The 16,418-nt window shown below is 50.5% G+C and overlaps 1 protein-coding gene across 1 annotated transcript in view; it reads right to left on the bottom strand.

The window, feature by feature from the left end:
* PDE8A (phosphodiesterase 8A) overlaps nt 1-290 on the bottom strand; it is a 147,717-nt gene extending 147,427 nt beyond the window's left edge. The window contains exon 1 of the mRNA XM_021098898.1: nt 194-290. The gene's annotated coding sequence lies outside the window, so the exon portion shown is untranslated. The remainder of the gene's footprint in view (nt 1-193) is intronic.

Below are 16,418 nucleotides of genomic sequence, written 5' to 3' on the forward strand. Positions count from 1 at the left end.
GAGCAGAACCAGGCGTCCGCCGTGCAGGGCGAGGGTTGTGATGATGCCAGACGCGCTTTCAGAACTGCAATCCCACACAGATCGCCGCCAGCTCGCTGTGTGACCTTGGGCGAATCACTTAACCTTTCCGTGCCTGAGTCTTCCCTCCCCCGATCAGCTGGAGGGTGGCGCCCCTGGGTGTCCCATCACGTACCCCGGCGCAGCCCACCTCGGACCTGCCCGCACTCCCGCCCTCTCTGAGGCTCCAAGTCCGCGGAGACTCTGGCGCTGCGGGTCCCTTTCCTCTCCCGCGGTCCACACCTTTTCCTAGCGCGGCCCCGGAGCGACCCTGGTTTGCCGCCTCTCCAGCCGGACGCCCAGCTACTGTAAAGACCCGGAGGTGTGCTCTGGGCTGGAGTCCCTTCTGCGGCGCTAGGATCACACAGCCTCGGGCGCCGGATTCCGCGATGGCTTGGGCTTCAAAGAGCTAGGATCCAAACCGGCGGCGCACCTCAAGCCGTGATCTTCTGGGCCCGAGGTGCGCACTGGGTAGAAATGACCGGTAACTTGAGAGCAGCTTTGTGCTGCTGGCCCTTTCTACTAGCCGAGCTGGCCCAAACCACTGGCACGTGACGAGCATTATCAAGTTTAAGCAATAATTAGGGATTTATGCCTCCTCGTCCTATAAAAGTACCCAGTTGAAAGGCACAGGAAAAGATTTTTCTGTCATCGGTTATTCCATCTAAATTGTAGTGTGCTTTCTGTGCTTGTTCTGCAGATTTTAGAAGGTAATTTTTCCAGGCAGAATCTGGACCCTTCTAAATAAAGAGTAATTCATGCAGAAAACGCTTTGAACCATCAGAGTGCTTGAAAGACTATCTCACGCCCTCTGTCCTCCCCTCCTGGCGCTGAGAAGTCTGGCCTTGATGACTCCCAGCACTGACCTTGCCTCCTCCTGCCACTATAGACTGCCCTCTCGCCCCCACCCCCCTGCCTCACAGGCAGAACCTCAGCATCCTGTCCTCTCCTTGGAAATTCTTGAGCAACCCCTTTTCTAATTAGGAGTGCGGACTTCTATCCCCAGCCCCTGCCTCACTGGCTACCTTCATTGCCATCCTGAGCTGGTCACTTACCCTCTCTGTGCTCAGAGAACTGCTGGACAGCCATGTTGACTGATTCCCAGCTCTGCAATTTGGGGACTTAGACTTAAAGACCTAAGGCTAAGAATGAAGCAGGGACAGACAGGAAAGGTAGGAATCATCTGCCCGCTTCTGGGGTCACAAGGAGTAACCCCCCACTCACTTCTGTAATACTCTGGAACTCAGCCTGGGACACTCCAGGAAGTCACAGTCTCTTCCCGCCACCTGCCTCCCATCCCAGCTTCAAGCGCCTTACATCGGATGCCTCCTACTTCTTCCCTGGCCATAACTTGCATTTTGAGTGACGGGGGACACAAAAGGTGTTACAATGACAGAAATAACCCAAACCTTGAATGTGCCACCTGCTGGCTTACCCAGGACTCCCGAGCCCCTGTGTTGAATCTCTCAAGGTGAAGTTCATAGCAGAGAGGCACCCCAGCTCTGTGGGCACCTGGAAGTTCTGGGCAACACAGGAACACACTCCGCCACAACCCCCCGTGCCTTCCACCCAGGTGCATGGACCCCCAAGCAGAGCTGCTTGACCCCCACCAGGCTCAGAGTTGTAGCTGAATGTCAACTTCAGTTCTTACTCTTCAGACTCAGGCATGAGGTCAGTGGGGCTAGGACAGATGCCAGCCTGGGCCCTGTCCACCCACTAGCACAGGCCATTCCCGGGAGACTCCTCCTGTGGCCCCCTTCACCAGTTCGTGAGGGACATGAAGATGCAGGGTCCCACACAGCTTTATTTGTCTAAAACCCAAACCGACTCTGTTTCCACACTTCTTATACCTAAGCTGATCATTTATACAGTCAGTGCTCCCTCTTGGCTCTACTTCCTTCCACACTGAAGAGTTAGCATTCGAAGCCTGCTATTGGGAGTTCCTGTCATGGCTCAGCAGTAATGAATCTGACTATTACCTGTGAGGACTCAGGTTCAATCCCTGGCCTTGCTCAATGGGTTAAGAATCCAGCATTGCTGTGAGCTGCGATGTAGGTCAAAGATGTGGCTCAGTATTGTGGTTGTGGCTGTGGCCAGCAGCTAGAGCTCCAATTCCACCCCTGGCCTGGGAACTTCCATTTGTGCAGGTGCAGCCCTTAAAAAAAAAAAAAAAAAAAAAAAAAAAAAAAAAAAAAAAAGGAGTTATCATCATGGTTCAGTGGAAAGGAATCTGACTAGCATACATGAGGATGCAGGTTTGATCCCTGGCCTCGTTCAGTGGGTTAAGGATCCGGCATTGCTGTGAGCTGTGGTGTAGGTAGCAGATGCAGCTCAGATCCTGCATTGCTGTGGTGTAGGCCAGCGGCTACAGCTCCAGTTCAGCACCTAGCCTGGTAACCTCCATATGCCTCGGGTGCGGCCCTAAAAATAAAATAAATAAATAAATAAAAGACTGCTATTGGCTCTCCATTTTTTACTCCTCTCCTTGCATTCCCTGTTGTAGAGGGCTGAGGCAGCCACAAGATCAGCCCTGAGGTCTGAATCCTCATCCTGCCAGACTCCCTCCCTCCCAGCTGCTTTCCTCCACTGTAAATCTAGGATTAAAGATATCTACCGCACAGGGATTAAATGGGCTAACTGATATCAAATGCCTAGAATAATGAGTGAGTGCTTGCATCTTGGCTCTCCACCTTCTCCTGGGTCCATTCAACAACCTTCCTCCAGGCCTGCCCCTAGACAGCTGAAAACTGCTGCAGGACCTGAAATTACCCGAGATTCAGTTCCCCTGCAAATCTGTGGCATCGCAGTTCACCAGGTTCATTTCTCTACCTTTCAAAATTTTGTGCCAGGTGATTTTTAAAATTTTTAAAAAAAATACACATTCTAGGAGCTCCCATCGTGGCTCAGTGGTTAACGAATCCAACTAGGAACCATGAGGTTGCGGGTTCGATCCCTGGCCTTGCTCAGTGGGTTAAGGATCTGGTGTTGCCATGAGCCAGGGTGTAGGTCGCAGATATGGCTCAGATCCTGCGTTGCTGTGGCTGTGGTTGTAGGCCAGCGGCTACAGCTCCGAGTGGACCCCTAGCCTGGGAACCTCTATATGCCATGGGAGCGGCCCTAGAAAGGCAAAAAGACCAAAAAAAAAAAAAAAAATTCTATAATTTACACATGAATACATACTGGAAAAAATAGTGAAAAAAAAAAAACCAAACCAAGCAGAAGTACATAAATGTGCAGAGGCAAAGGAAAGTCTCTCTTCCTTCCCACTCCCTTCCTTCCTTAGAGTAACTATTGTGAACAGTTGGGACCATATGCTTCCAGATCTATTTCTATGTTAAATATATTTCAGAGAGAGAGAGCTATTAAGAGTATCAAAAACAGGGCAGTGAACATCCTTGAATGTATCTTTTTCTGGAGGAAGATGGACTCCTAAAAGTTGAATTGTGTGAAAAGTTATGTATCCTGAGAGTTCCCATCATGGCGCAGGGGAAACAAATCCAACTAGGACCCATGAGGATGTGGGTTCCATCCCTGACCTTGCTCAGTGGGTTAAGGATCCCGTGTTGCTTGAGCTGTGGTGTAGGTCACAGATGCAGCTCGGATCTAGCACTGCTGTGGCTGTGGTGTGGGCTGGCAGCTATGGCTCTGATCCAGTCCCCAGCCTGGAAACCTCCATATGCTGTGGATATGGCCCTAGAAAGAAAAAAAAAATTAAAGTTAAAATTAAAATAAAAGGTATGTATCCCCCTCACCCCATCCCAGCTCCAGAAGGAAGAAGGGAAATGGAAACATAGAGCCCGGCTGCGCTAAAGGATTGAGAAGCAGAACTCTTTGGACACCCCCTCAGCTCCTAGATAAGGGGATCCAGCCGCCTCCAGATGTAAGGCTTCTGCTGATCATCCTCTCCAGGCTCTGGGCCTCCTTATCTTTATTTCTTTCAGTACCTCAGTGAAGTGTTTAAATGTTCCAGCCTTCCTCAGATAAGGGAGGAACTGGATGATCTGCCCCTAGGCCAGATCTTTAAGGAAGGAGCCGTGCTTCCTGCAGGTGAGAACAGTGGAAGGGAGCCCCCAGGATGCTGTCCTCTGACTCCAGAATTCAGATGTGCACCTGCATTGCTCTCTTCTATGTGGCTCAAGACCTTGTATTTACAGTTCTCCTGCAGACAGGGATTGACAACCCAGTGTGGGCCTCCTCTCTCAAAATGACTGTCTGAGCTCCTGCATCTCAGACTCTTCTACTTCCCACCAAGTGACTGCATGTGCCGGCACCTGGGTTCCATCCTAGGCCAAGGAGTCACATCATCTCTCACCTACCAGAGAAAGTCCCAAAATTCTTTCACTCTGTATTTGGTTTTAAAGGGTCAAAGCCCAGTTCCACTAGTTCAGCTGGGGTGGGTTCTGATTGCATCAGTCCCCCAGAATACAGGAAGGGTAAGGGGAGCTCAGATCCGGGACCCAGATACCACTGGAGGTGCCTCACAGTCCTAACACCTTGACTTTCCAGACAAGGTTTGCTGGGATGCTGAAACCATGGCCTTCAGAAGCTGTGTCTCCACTTTCACAGCCCCACAACGACACGGCAGGTTTCTACCAGGGAGGAGCTTCCTCGGCCTAGGTTCCTAACTTGAGTATCTTCTCCCAAGACCGGGCCCCATATTTAGAAGGGCCCCACTCTCGCTTTAATGCTTGGCTGCAACCATCTTGAAATTTGTAACAAGTGTTAAACAGGGAGCCTCCTATTTTCATTTTGCACCAGGCCCACAAATGCTGGGGCCTCATCTGCAACTTACACCAATGCTGGTTCTGCCTACGAGCCCCCCTCCCCCCAAAAAAATGGGCAGTCTGTGCAGGGGAGAGAAGTCTGCGGGAGTGTAAGGGAGAGCTTTGGCATCTGGGGAGACATTGACAGGGCTGCTCCTGCAGTTGTGTTGTTATTTATTTATTTATTTATTTATTTATTTAATGTCTTTTGTCCTTTTTAGGGCCGCACTCGCAGCACATGGAGGTTCCCAGGCTAGTGGTCTAATCGGATCTGTAGCTGCCAGCCTACGCAAGAGCCACAGCAATGCCAGATCCAAGTCACGTCTGCAACCTACACCACAGCCCACAGCAACGCTGGATCTTTAACCCACTGAGCAAGTTCAGGTATCGAACCCGCAACCTCATGGTTCCTAGTCAGATTCGTTTCCGCTGCGCCATGACGGGAACTCCTGTTATTTTTTTTTTAATTTATTTTATTTTTATTTTTTTGTCTTTTGTCTTTTTAGGGCCACACCCTCGGCCTATGTAGGTTCCTAGGCGAGGGGTCGAATCAGAGCCACAGCTGCCGGCCTAAACCACAGCAACACAGGACCCGAGCCTCATCTGCAACCTACACCACAGCTCATAGCAACACTGGATCCTTAATCTACTGAGTGAGGCCAGGGATTGAACCTGCAACCTCATGGATCCTAGTTGGGTTCATTAACCGCTGAGCCATGAAGGGAACTCCAGTCATGTTGTTATTTAATAACAACAGTCCTCCCCTCTTTCTGCACTGGACCCATAGACCCACCCAGCCCTGGCTCAGTGGCCAGCCTCACTCTACCACACCAGTAGGTGGGACGGGCCTCAGATCTCCTCAGGAATTGCTGCCACGGGGGGGGGGGGGGGGCAATGACACACTGAGGTCCCACAGCTGGATGGGGCCAGGACCCCTGAGGTCATCCAGCTATTGTTCCTTCCCTGGGGTTCATCCCCACCCACCCAGCCTCCCAACCACTCAGCCTGTGGCCCTCAGCCCAATTCCACCTGAAAGGATCATCGAGCTTCTGGGGGCTGGGATCACTATTGGCTGCCCCTCCTTGATGGCAGAAGCAGGGGAGCAGTGCAGGGTCTCCCGGCCTGGAGGAGGAGGAGAGCAGAGTGTCAGGACAGTCCCAAGATGGGACCTGTGACAGCAATGACACTGGCCAACCTGACTGTGTTAGGCTCTCTGCTAAGCACTTCATGTATATGAGCTCGCTTAATCCTCACAAAGGCCCTGTGAGTAGTTACTATCCTTCCCACTCTCCTACCCCTGCCCCCTTTTACAGATGAAGATGTTGAGGTTTTTTTAGAATGAGGTTGATGTAGGTCTTCAATAACCCAATACCCATCCTTTATAAAGGCTCTTAAATATAGAAGGATGCTTCTTTGTACAAAGAATTATATTTATTTCCAGCAAAGAGTTTTCAAGATATTTAATAGTGAAGCCCCCAGGGCTCGAACTCAGTTGTTCTCCTTCTAAAGAGTGTCCCCAGGAATTCCAGTTGTGGCTGAGCAGTAATGAACCCAACTAGTATCCATGAGGATATGGGTTCGATCCCTGGTCTCCCTCAGTGGGTTAAGGATCCAGCATTGCTGTGGCTGTGGTGTAGGCCAGTAGCTGTAACTCCTATTCAACCTCTAACCTGGGAACTTCCATATGCCTCAGGTGCAGGCCCCCCTGCCCAAAAAAAGACAGGAGTTCCTGTCGTGGTTGTGGCTCAGTGGAAATGAATCTGAGTAGCATCCATAGCATCCATGAAGACACAGATTGGATCCCTGGCCTCTGTCAGTGGGTTAAGGATCTGGCATTGCCCTGAGCTGTGGTGTAGGTCACAGACATGGCTCAGATCTGGTGTTGCTGTGACTGTGGCACAGGCCAGTGGCTACAGCTCCGATTGGACCCCTAGGCTGGGAAGTTCCATGTGCCTCGGTGCGGCCCTACAAAGACCAAAAAAAAAAAAAATGTGTCCCCAGACCAAGAAGCATTTGACTAGAGCATAATTAATGGATTCAAAAATTTAAAAAGGGCAACACCATCACTGCTATTATCCAATGTTGTCTGGATGGTCCAAGAAGTGCAATGAGACGTGGTATAGAAATTAGAGCACAGATAGAGGAACTGAAGGGAAAATTTATCACTAATGGCAGGTGATATGGCTTTATATCCAAGATATTTAGCAGTCAACTCAAGAGGTATTAAGATGAAAGATTTTTCTAAAGAGACCAGACTCGAAGTGGAAAAAAAAAAAAATAGTACTCTAGACTATCAACAGCCAATTAGAAAATACAATGACAAAAATCACACTAAGTGCCACATTCTGGGTTAGCCCTTCCATGGAACCCAAGTTTCCCCAGGCCTTGCCTGGGTCACCATGGTAGTCACAACCCATATTTTGCCGGCTCTTCCCCTCTGCTATGTTGCCTCCAGCCTCCTGTAACATTTCACTCCGTTACTTCTGGGGGTGTCTGAGGTGAGGTAGCAAGATCACCCCCATTATTTCTATTGCTGGCACCCCTGTACCATGGTAATGGCTAGACCCCTGACACTGACTCCTGGATGAAAGCAGAGGCCCTGTAGTCGTCAGGGTGCTGAAGCCCTTCTGAGTTCCAGGCAGAGTTGAGGAAAAGGCACCCTTGGAGGGTCACCTACCATGTCTCAGTTTGCCCAAGACTCTCCTGGGTTTTTTGTTTTTCAGGTTTTTTTGTTTTTCTTTCAGAGCTGCACCCTTGGCATATGGAAGTTCCCAGGCTAGGGGTGGAATCAGAGCTGCAGCTGCCAGCCTGCACCACAGCCACACCAGATCCGAGCTGTGTCTGCCACCTACACCACAGCTTGCAGCGATGTCAGATCCTTAACCCACTGAACGAGGCCAGGCATCGAACCTGCATCCTCATGGATACTAGTTGGGTTCCTAACCCACTGAACCACAGCAGGAACTCCTCTCCTGGTTGAAATACTGAAAGTCTTGTCTTGGATCCATGGAAACACTCAGTCCCATGCAAATGAGGCTAGATGATCCTGCTACACCTCCTACACACACACACACACACACACACACACACTCACTCACATTGTCTCCTAGGCCCTGAAGCCATGCTGCTTGTGCCCTGTCTTGCAGAGTTTATATCTGGGCAACGAGCCCTTCTGGCCTCAGTCAGCAGACTTTCTTTTGGGGACTCAGGGCCACCCCTGGGTGGAGTGGAGAGATCCCAGAGCCCCGAGGTTCCCCCCTTTTTCCTCCCTTGCCCAACACACAAGCTCCTTCCCACCCCTTCCATCAATCCGTCATAACTTCAGCTAACCCTGGAGCTTGTACTACAAAGAAACATCCCCATCTAAATCTCCCCAAAACCTCACGAGATTGATGTTCCCTTCACTTTGTTAGAGAGAAAATGGAGGCTGAGGGAGGTTAAGTAACTTGTCCTAGGTCACACAGCAGACGGCAGAACCAGGCTGCACACTGTGTCCTATATGATGCCAAAGCCCAACCTGTCTCTACTGTGCAAGGGCTTTTGAAGATGCTAAGTTACACACGGGAAACTGAGGAGTCCAACATCACTGATGCTTGAGAAGCAGAAAGTGAAATCTGATCTACGCCAGAGCAACTGAGGGCTGCTTCCCTCCCAGGATAAAGGGGAGGCGAAATGCAAAGCTGTGCACTGTTTACCAAAAGTATTCGGGGTTTTTTAAATGTCAGCCACAATGATCATGAATCACTCCTCTTAAAGCTCTTAATCCAGAGTAACCCTCCTTTTTCCGCTGGCTCCTCTCCTGATTCATCAAGTTGTTTCTGCTGGCCTGAATCACCCGCCCCCGACTTCTGGGTCTCAGGCCTCCCAGGTCCCGTGGGAAAATTGTTCTTTCTCTTCTCCAGGGAGGTGTGCCCTGGGTAAGTGTCCCCAAGCCTGCTTGCAGAGAAGAGAAAACTTTTCCCCTCGGATTCTGGCCTAAGAAGCCGTGCAGCTGGGCAAAGTCAAGGTTTTTAACAGGCTGGGCATCATCCTAACTAAGGTCCAAGATTCATCCTCTCATGTACAGAACCTCTTGAGCATCAAGCATGTGTAGGCACTGGGCTGGACACTGGGGATAAAATAATGACAAAAGAGCCGTTCCTTAATGGAACTCATAATCGGGGATGGAATGCAGACATCATTCAACTTCAGAAGATTATAATTATAAGCTGATGAGTGCTGTGACGTACAAGGAGCTTTGAGCGTGTATCACAGGAGGAAATGACTTAACCTTGGATGGAGAATAGTGAGCACCAGGATGATTTCCCTGAGCTGAAATATGAATGGATAGCTAGTTTTCATGCCCAGCACCCATCCGTCCTTCTATTAGCTATACCTGATTTTCCCCTGGGAAACCACAGTCGCTCCTAGTATCAGTTCAAATTATTTGGATGGAGGAGTTCCCATCGTAGCGCGATCGTCAACAAATCCGACTAGGAACCATGAGGTTGTGGGTTCGATCCCTGGCCTTGCTCAGTGGGTCAAGGATCCGGCGTTGCCGTGAGCTGTGGTGTAGGTTGAAGACATGGCTCGGATCCCACATTGCTATAGCTGTGGCGTAGGCCAGTGGCTACAGCTCTAATTAGACCCCTAGCCTGGGAACCTCCATATGCTGCGGGAGCAGCCCTAGAAAAGGCAAAAAGACCAATAAATAAATAAATATTTGGATGGAATATCTAGTGATACAGAAATTGATTTAGCAATAGGCACATGATCCAATCCAGAGTTAATGAGTCTTGATGTTACTGGTTGAGCCCCTGATCAAACCCTACCTGAAGTCAGAACTACACTTGGACTTTTCAGCTTTAACAACTTCTGCTTTGGATTAAGCCTCTTTGGGTCTAATTTTTGGTCTCTTGCAACTAAAAATGTCCTATCCGGGCTATAAGGACGAGTCACAAAGTAACAACATAAAAAAATATATATGTAGGAAGGAACATTCCAGGCAGAGGTAAGAGAAAGTACAGAGTGCAAAGCCCTGAAGTGAGAGGAAGGAGCAGGGTATGCTCAGGAACTAAGCCTCTTCTAAACTGCCCCAGCCACTATGTCGAAGCTCTTTGACTTTTTTGTGTTGCGGCCACACCCACAGCATATGGAAGTTCCCAGGCTGGGGGTCGAATCAGAGCTGCGGCTGCTGGCCTACACCACAGTCACAGCAACATAGGATCCCAGCCGCGTCTATGACCCACACCACAGCTCATGGCAATGCCAAATCCTTAACCCATTGAGCGAGGCCAGGGATTGAACTTGCAACCTTATGGACACTAGTGGGGTGTGTTTCCACTGCACCACAAGAGGACTCCTGTGATACTTTTCTTTTGAGCCTTCACAACAACTCTGAGATGAGTATTATCATTCCTAATTTACAGATGAGCAAACTAAAACTCACACAGGGTGGTGACTTGTGCAACTACGCTGTTGATCTTCCTGTCCCACATATGATCTATGGGGACCTCCCTGCCTTTCCTTCCATCCCCCTCCTCTGACTGGCTGGTTTCTGGTTGGGTTCAATGAGTAGAAGCACGGAAGAGGTTAGAAGGCAGGAGGAAGGGAAAAGCCAGCCTGGCTCTGGCAGCATCGTGACAGTGGCTGCAGCTGGGTTGGGAGCAGTAGTAGCAGCGGCGGGGGGTGGGGAGTGCCGCCGCCCCGCAGCTCAGCAGTGAGGTGTGTGTCCTCCTGGGGCCTAGCAGCCACCTGATCCCTGGGAAACCCCCTGGTCATGCTTCTGTTTCTCTAGGCCTTTCAACACTTTTCAACACTTTTTTTTTTTTTTGTCTTTTTGCCTTTTCTAGGGCCACTCCTGCAGCATATGGAGGTTCCCAGGTTGGGGGTCTAGGCGGAGCTGTAGCCACCAGCCTACATCACAGCCACAGCAACATGGGATCCAAGCCATGGATCCCATGGTGTCTGTGACCTACACCACAGCTCACGGCAATGCAGGCTCCTTAACCCACTGAGCAAGGCCAAGGATCGAACCCGCAACCTCATGGTTCCTAGTTGGATTCGTTAACCACTGAGCCACGACAGGAACTCAAAGGCCTCTCAACACCTTTAGCCAGTTCCCCTCGTTAACAATGTTCTGCCTGAAATATCTCAAGTAGTTTGACTTTCCCTGGCTGACCACCGATTGATATAATCATAGATAGGGTGACTATCACACCTGCTACTTTTTTTTTTTTTTTTTTTTTGGTCTTTTTGCCTTTTCTAGGGCCACACCCGCAGCATATGGAGGTTCCCGGGTAGGGATCTAATTGGAGCTGTAGCCCCCAGCCTACACCACAGCCACAGCAACATGGGATCTGAGCCTCGTCCGCGACCTACACACAGCTCGCGGCAGTGCCGGATCCTTAACTCACTGAGTGAGGCCAGGGATCAAACCCGCAACCTCATGGTTCAATAGTTGGATTCGTTAACCATGACGGGAACTCCACAACTACTACTCTCATTGGCAGAAGGTGTACTGCCAGCTGCAGCCAGGATAGTCTGCTAGGATCAACAAATAGCAGATAAGGAGTTCCCATTGTGGCTCAACAGGTTAAGAACCTGACTAGGGTGTTCTCTGATGGCCTAGCGGGTTGAGGCTCCTGTGTTCTCACCGCTGTGGCTCTGGTTGCTACTGTGCGGCGTAGGTTCAATCCCTGGCCCAGGAATTCCCACATACTGCCTGTGAGGCAAAAAAGAAAAAAAAAATACAAAAAAACAAAAATAAAAACAAGAGAGAACCTGAAATAAACGTTGCAACTCTCATTAAAAAAAAAAAAAAAAAAAAGACCTGACTAGTATCCATGAGGATGCAGGTTCATTCCCTGGCCTCACTCATTGGATTAAGGATCCAGCATTGCCACAAGTTGGGATCTGGTTGGAATCTCGCATCACTGTGATTGTGGTGTAGACCGGCAGCTGTAGCTCCAATTCGACCCCTAGCCTGGGAACTTCCATATGCTGCAGGTGCAGCCCTAAAAAGAAAAAACAAAATAGCAGATAGGGCAGTGATGGGGTTTGATCTTGCTTCTGTCTGCCTTGAGAGCTGTTAACCACTGTGCCATAGCAACCTCTCATTAAGATTCTATTGAGGTTAGAGGCAGACAAATTTCAAGGGTTTGAATTAATTCTGGAGAATTATGTTCCAGCCTAGACATGGAATTAAGATGTCTCTAGAGAGAAAAGTTTTCACGAGAATCAGATATTTAATTCCAGACTTGAGATCACCAGGCCAGAACCACTAAGTTGTGCTGAAACAGCTTATCCCAGGAGCCAGACCTGCATTCACCCAACTTCCGCCAATCCCTGTGTGACTTGCCTTGAAAAATTCCCCTCCCCTCAAGTCCCCATCTCTAAAAGAGGAGCTGAGCTGGGCAGGCATGGCTCATTTCCTACCTGACAGCTGTTCCCCTCTCACCTGCTTCCTGCGTCTCTTCACGGGCTGCCCAGACCCTTCCCAGCCCTTGAGCTGAGAACCTCGATTGGTTCCCACCAACCTTGCTCGCTCATTTCCCCATGTCAGGGATTTGTTTAGTCAGGAACACGTGACACACCCACCCACACCCCACCTCCATCAATATCAATGGGATGGGGCGTTCTGGGGGATGGTGTAGGGCGGGGTTCTGGAAAAAGCTTTCCTCACTCTGAAAAAGAGGCCCACGAGGGACACTGGGCCACTTTCTGCCTCAGGAATGGCTGGGTGAGGAAGGGATGCCTAGAGCTGTTTCAGCTACCTGGCCACCGAGAGAAGAAGCTGCCAACACCTCAGGATGGCAGAGTGGAAAGATGGACAGAACCTGCGTCATCTCTGTCCTGAGGGTCATCACGGGAACTGTGGGGTTAATCACCTCTGGTTGCCTAACATCTGAACTCCTTGTTAGGCGGTGTAAACATTTTTGTTGAGCAAGCTCTTTTCAGTTGAGTCTTCTTATCTGCAGCCCAAAGCACTCTACCTTACATTCAAGGCTGCCAAATCTCCGTCCCTTTTTATTTTTCATTTTTTCCTTTTTAGGGCCATACCCTGAGGTTCCCAGGCTGGAGGCTGAATCGGAGCTGCAGCTGCCGGCCTACAGCCACAGCCATGTGGGATCTGAGCCACATCTGCAACCTACACCACAGCTCACAGTAACGCTGGATTCCCAACCCACTGAGCGAGGCCAGGGATGGAACCTGCATCCTTGGGATACTAGTGGGGTTTGTAACCTGATGAGCCACAAGGGGAACTCCTCCCTGTCCCTTTTAGATCTAATATTTTGTGATTCCACTTCTCTTTTCATAGAGGAAAACAGGCTTGGCAAAAGGGGACCTTGTCCAAGGCCACAGCATACGTGTGGCAGAGCCAGGACCCCCAGGCCGCTGCATTCTCTCCCACCACAGCCCTTTGCCTGAGCCCTTCACACAGTGATGGAGATCAGTGCAAGCAAGACAGTTCTTTTTTCTAAAAAATGCTTCATTGTGTCCCTCACAACGTCTCTGAGTGGAAGGGGAGTTTGGGGTTGGAAAAAGATGACCCTAGATGACATCCCACCCTGCAGCTTGCCCCTCTGCCTGTGTGCCCTTGGGATCCAGAAGAATCCAGAAGTCAGGCAGTGGCAGGACTCTCTTTCCCAGCACATAGTTAGTGTGCTTGGCGGTGATAGTGTTGCCCGCTTGCATGGGCCACCCAGCTACCCTGCTCCCAGCTGCAGCTGATCCAGGAGATCAGAGCAGGTGAACTTAAGAAGCCTCAGCTTCCAGAGTTCCTGCTGTGGCGCGAGATTGGCAGCACCTTGGGCGCACTGGATCACAGGTTTCATCCTTGGCCTGGCACAGTGGGTTAAGGAGCCGGTGTTGCTGTGGCTGTGGCTTAGGTTGCCGCTGCAGCTCAGATCTGATCTTTGGCCCAGGAACTGCATATGCTGTGAGGTGGCCAAAAATGAAACAAACAAACAAACAGCCTTCTCTTCCCTCTGAAATGTGAGTGCTTGCCAGTGACCACATGAAGGCCTCAGAGAATTCTGATTTCTGGCCTACCTTGGATAGGAGGCCAGACTGGTGTAAATTTAGTGTCCTCCTGGCCCTTGGTAGCAACTTCTGAGATCCTCCTGGCTGATGGCCGTGCAAAGGACAGAACCTGGGGGTCTCTGCTGGAATTAGCCCCATCCCGAAGGGAAGCAGGGACCCTCAGACAGGAAAGAAAGAAGAAGGACTCCACCCTCCACAGAGACGCAGCCACAGAGCTAGCTGCAGAACCAAAATCATTACAACAAACTTTCTTTTTTCTTTTTCCCTATGATTATTTAGGCATATACAAGCTAGGTTTTCCCTCCTCTCACAGTGCTTGTTCTTGGACCCTGGATGATGAGGTCAGATTTGTGAGTGACAGTCACAGGGGGTACCTGCAGCCTGGGAGCTCACCTTTTTCTCTTCCCTCAACAAAGCTGATGGCCTAGGTTTACCCTCTGGTTTTAGTCAAGGGCTTCGGCTGTAAGTCACAGGAGCCAACTCTAGCTGCCTTAAGCAAAAAAAGGGAATTTGGGGGAAGGGCTATCAGGAGGCTTTGGGCTGCAAGTAGCACAATAACAAAAGAACTTCTCTGGAGTTCCCGTCGTGGCGCAGTGGTTAACGAATCCGACTAGGAACCATGAGGTTGCGGGTTCAGTCCCTGCCCTTGCTCAGTGGGTTAACGATCGGTGTTGCCGTGAGCTGTGGTGTAGGTTGCAGACGCGGCTCGGATCCTGCGTTGCTGTGCCTCTGGCGTAGGCCGGTGGCTACAGCTCCGATTCAACCCCTAGCCTGGGAACCTCCATATGCCGCGGGGGCGGCCCAAAAAATAGCAACAACAACAACAACAACAACAACAACAAAAGACAAAAAGACGAAAGACAAAAAAAAAAAAAAAAGAACTTCTCTGAGTGGCTCAGGGTTAAGAACCCAACTAGTATGCACAAGGACATGGGTTCAATCCCTGGCCTCACTCAGTGGGTTAAGGAGCCTGCATTGCCGTGAGCTGTGATGCAGGTCACAGACATGGCTCAGATCTGGCATTGCTGTCACTGAGGTGCAGGCCAGCAGCTGCAGCTCTGATTCACCCTAGCCTGGGAACTTCCATATGTCACAGGTGCGATCCTAAAAAGCAAACAAAAAACAAACAAACAAACACCAACAGGACTTCTTATGTTACCTAGCAAGAAGTCAGGCAGCAGGTGCTCCAAGACTGGCCCAGTAGCTCAGTGAGGTCATGTGGTACCAACATGGAGCAATGAGGCCCACCTCCTGGGACTCGAACCCTTGCATAGTCCCTCCTCCTTTAAATAGCACTGGCCAGTCTAGCCAGTAGGAGACTGCAGAAATGACAGACAGCATGTGACTTCAAGGCAATGTGGTAAAAGTCACTGTGGTCGCCACCTCCTTCTGTGCCTTGGGTCACTCGCTCTGGAGGATGCCAGCTGCTATGGGGTGAAGTCACTCAGGAAGCTTTTGGGAGGCTCATGTAGAGAGGAGCTGAGGCCTCTTGCCAACAGCCTGGTGAGTGAGCCATCTTGGCAAATGGATCCTCCAGCTCCAATCAGGCCTTCAAAGGACTGCAGCTCCGGACACACAGTTTAACCGCAACCTCATGAGAGAACTCAGGCCAGGAACACTGGCTTAGCTACACTGAGCTAGGCCTTGGACTGAGTTTCCACATCCCACCCTCACAGCACCCATGCAGCAGGCTTTATTATTCCCCCATGCTGCAGCCCAGGAAACCAGGACGTGGCTGAAATGGGATACAACCAAGTCCTCCCATGGGGGTTGGGCTGGAAGAGCTGCCCCATTTCTGCTTACCTGGAGCACTTCGGAAATCCCCTGTTTGGACTTCCTGTTGTGGCTCCATGGTTGATACACCTAACTAGTAGCCATGAGGACATGGGTTCAATCCCTGGCCTTGCTCAGTGGGTTAAGGATCCGGTGTTGCCATGAACTGTGGTGTAGGTTGCAGACATGGCTTGGATCCTGTGTGGCTGTGGTATAGGCCAGCAGCTGTAGCTCCAATTGGCCCCTTAGCCTGGGAACCTCCATGTGTTGTGGGCATGGCCTAAAACAAACAAAAAAAGAAACCCCCTATTCTAGGCCACTTGCCCTTGGTCTCTTGTTCCCCAGTTCTTCCTCCACTATGGGGCTCAGCTAAGTACCTTCCAAACCCTCCACCTCCTGGTAGGGCCAGAGGGAATCCTTACTCTCTGGTTCACTAAACCTGTGCCTGCACATAACCCTGCCTGTGCCATCACTCCCCAGCTGACAAGGCACCCTCAGCCTTATCCACAAACACAGACAGTTCCTGGGTGTCACAGGTGCACCTGCAGGCAGTACTTCCAGGAACAGCGATGCTTTGTTAGAAACAAGGCCACCTAGGGCATGATGCAACACCCCCTGGGGGGGGGTTCCCCTCCAAAGTGGCCCCAGGAGAGGCCCCGGCAGAGGCTAGTCCCTACAGGGCTGCTGCCGGAGACACCCACACTGTCTGGGGCCAGGTCTCTCCTGGGGATTTAGGCTTATGCAATTTTTCCTCGAGTTTCATTTCCTTTTTCTTTTTGCTCTCTATGTTCATTATTATGT

Source organism: Sus scrofa, chromosome 7 (assembly GCF_000003025.6).
Source record: "Sus scrofa isolate TJ Tabasco breed Duroc chromosome 7, Sscrofa11.1, whole genome shotgun sequence".
Lineage (NCBI taxonomy): Eukaryota > Metazoa > Chordata > Mammalia > Artiodactyla > Suidae > Sus > Sus scrofa.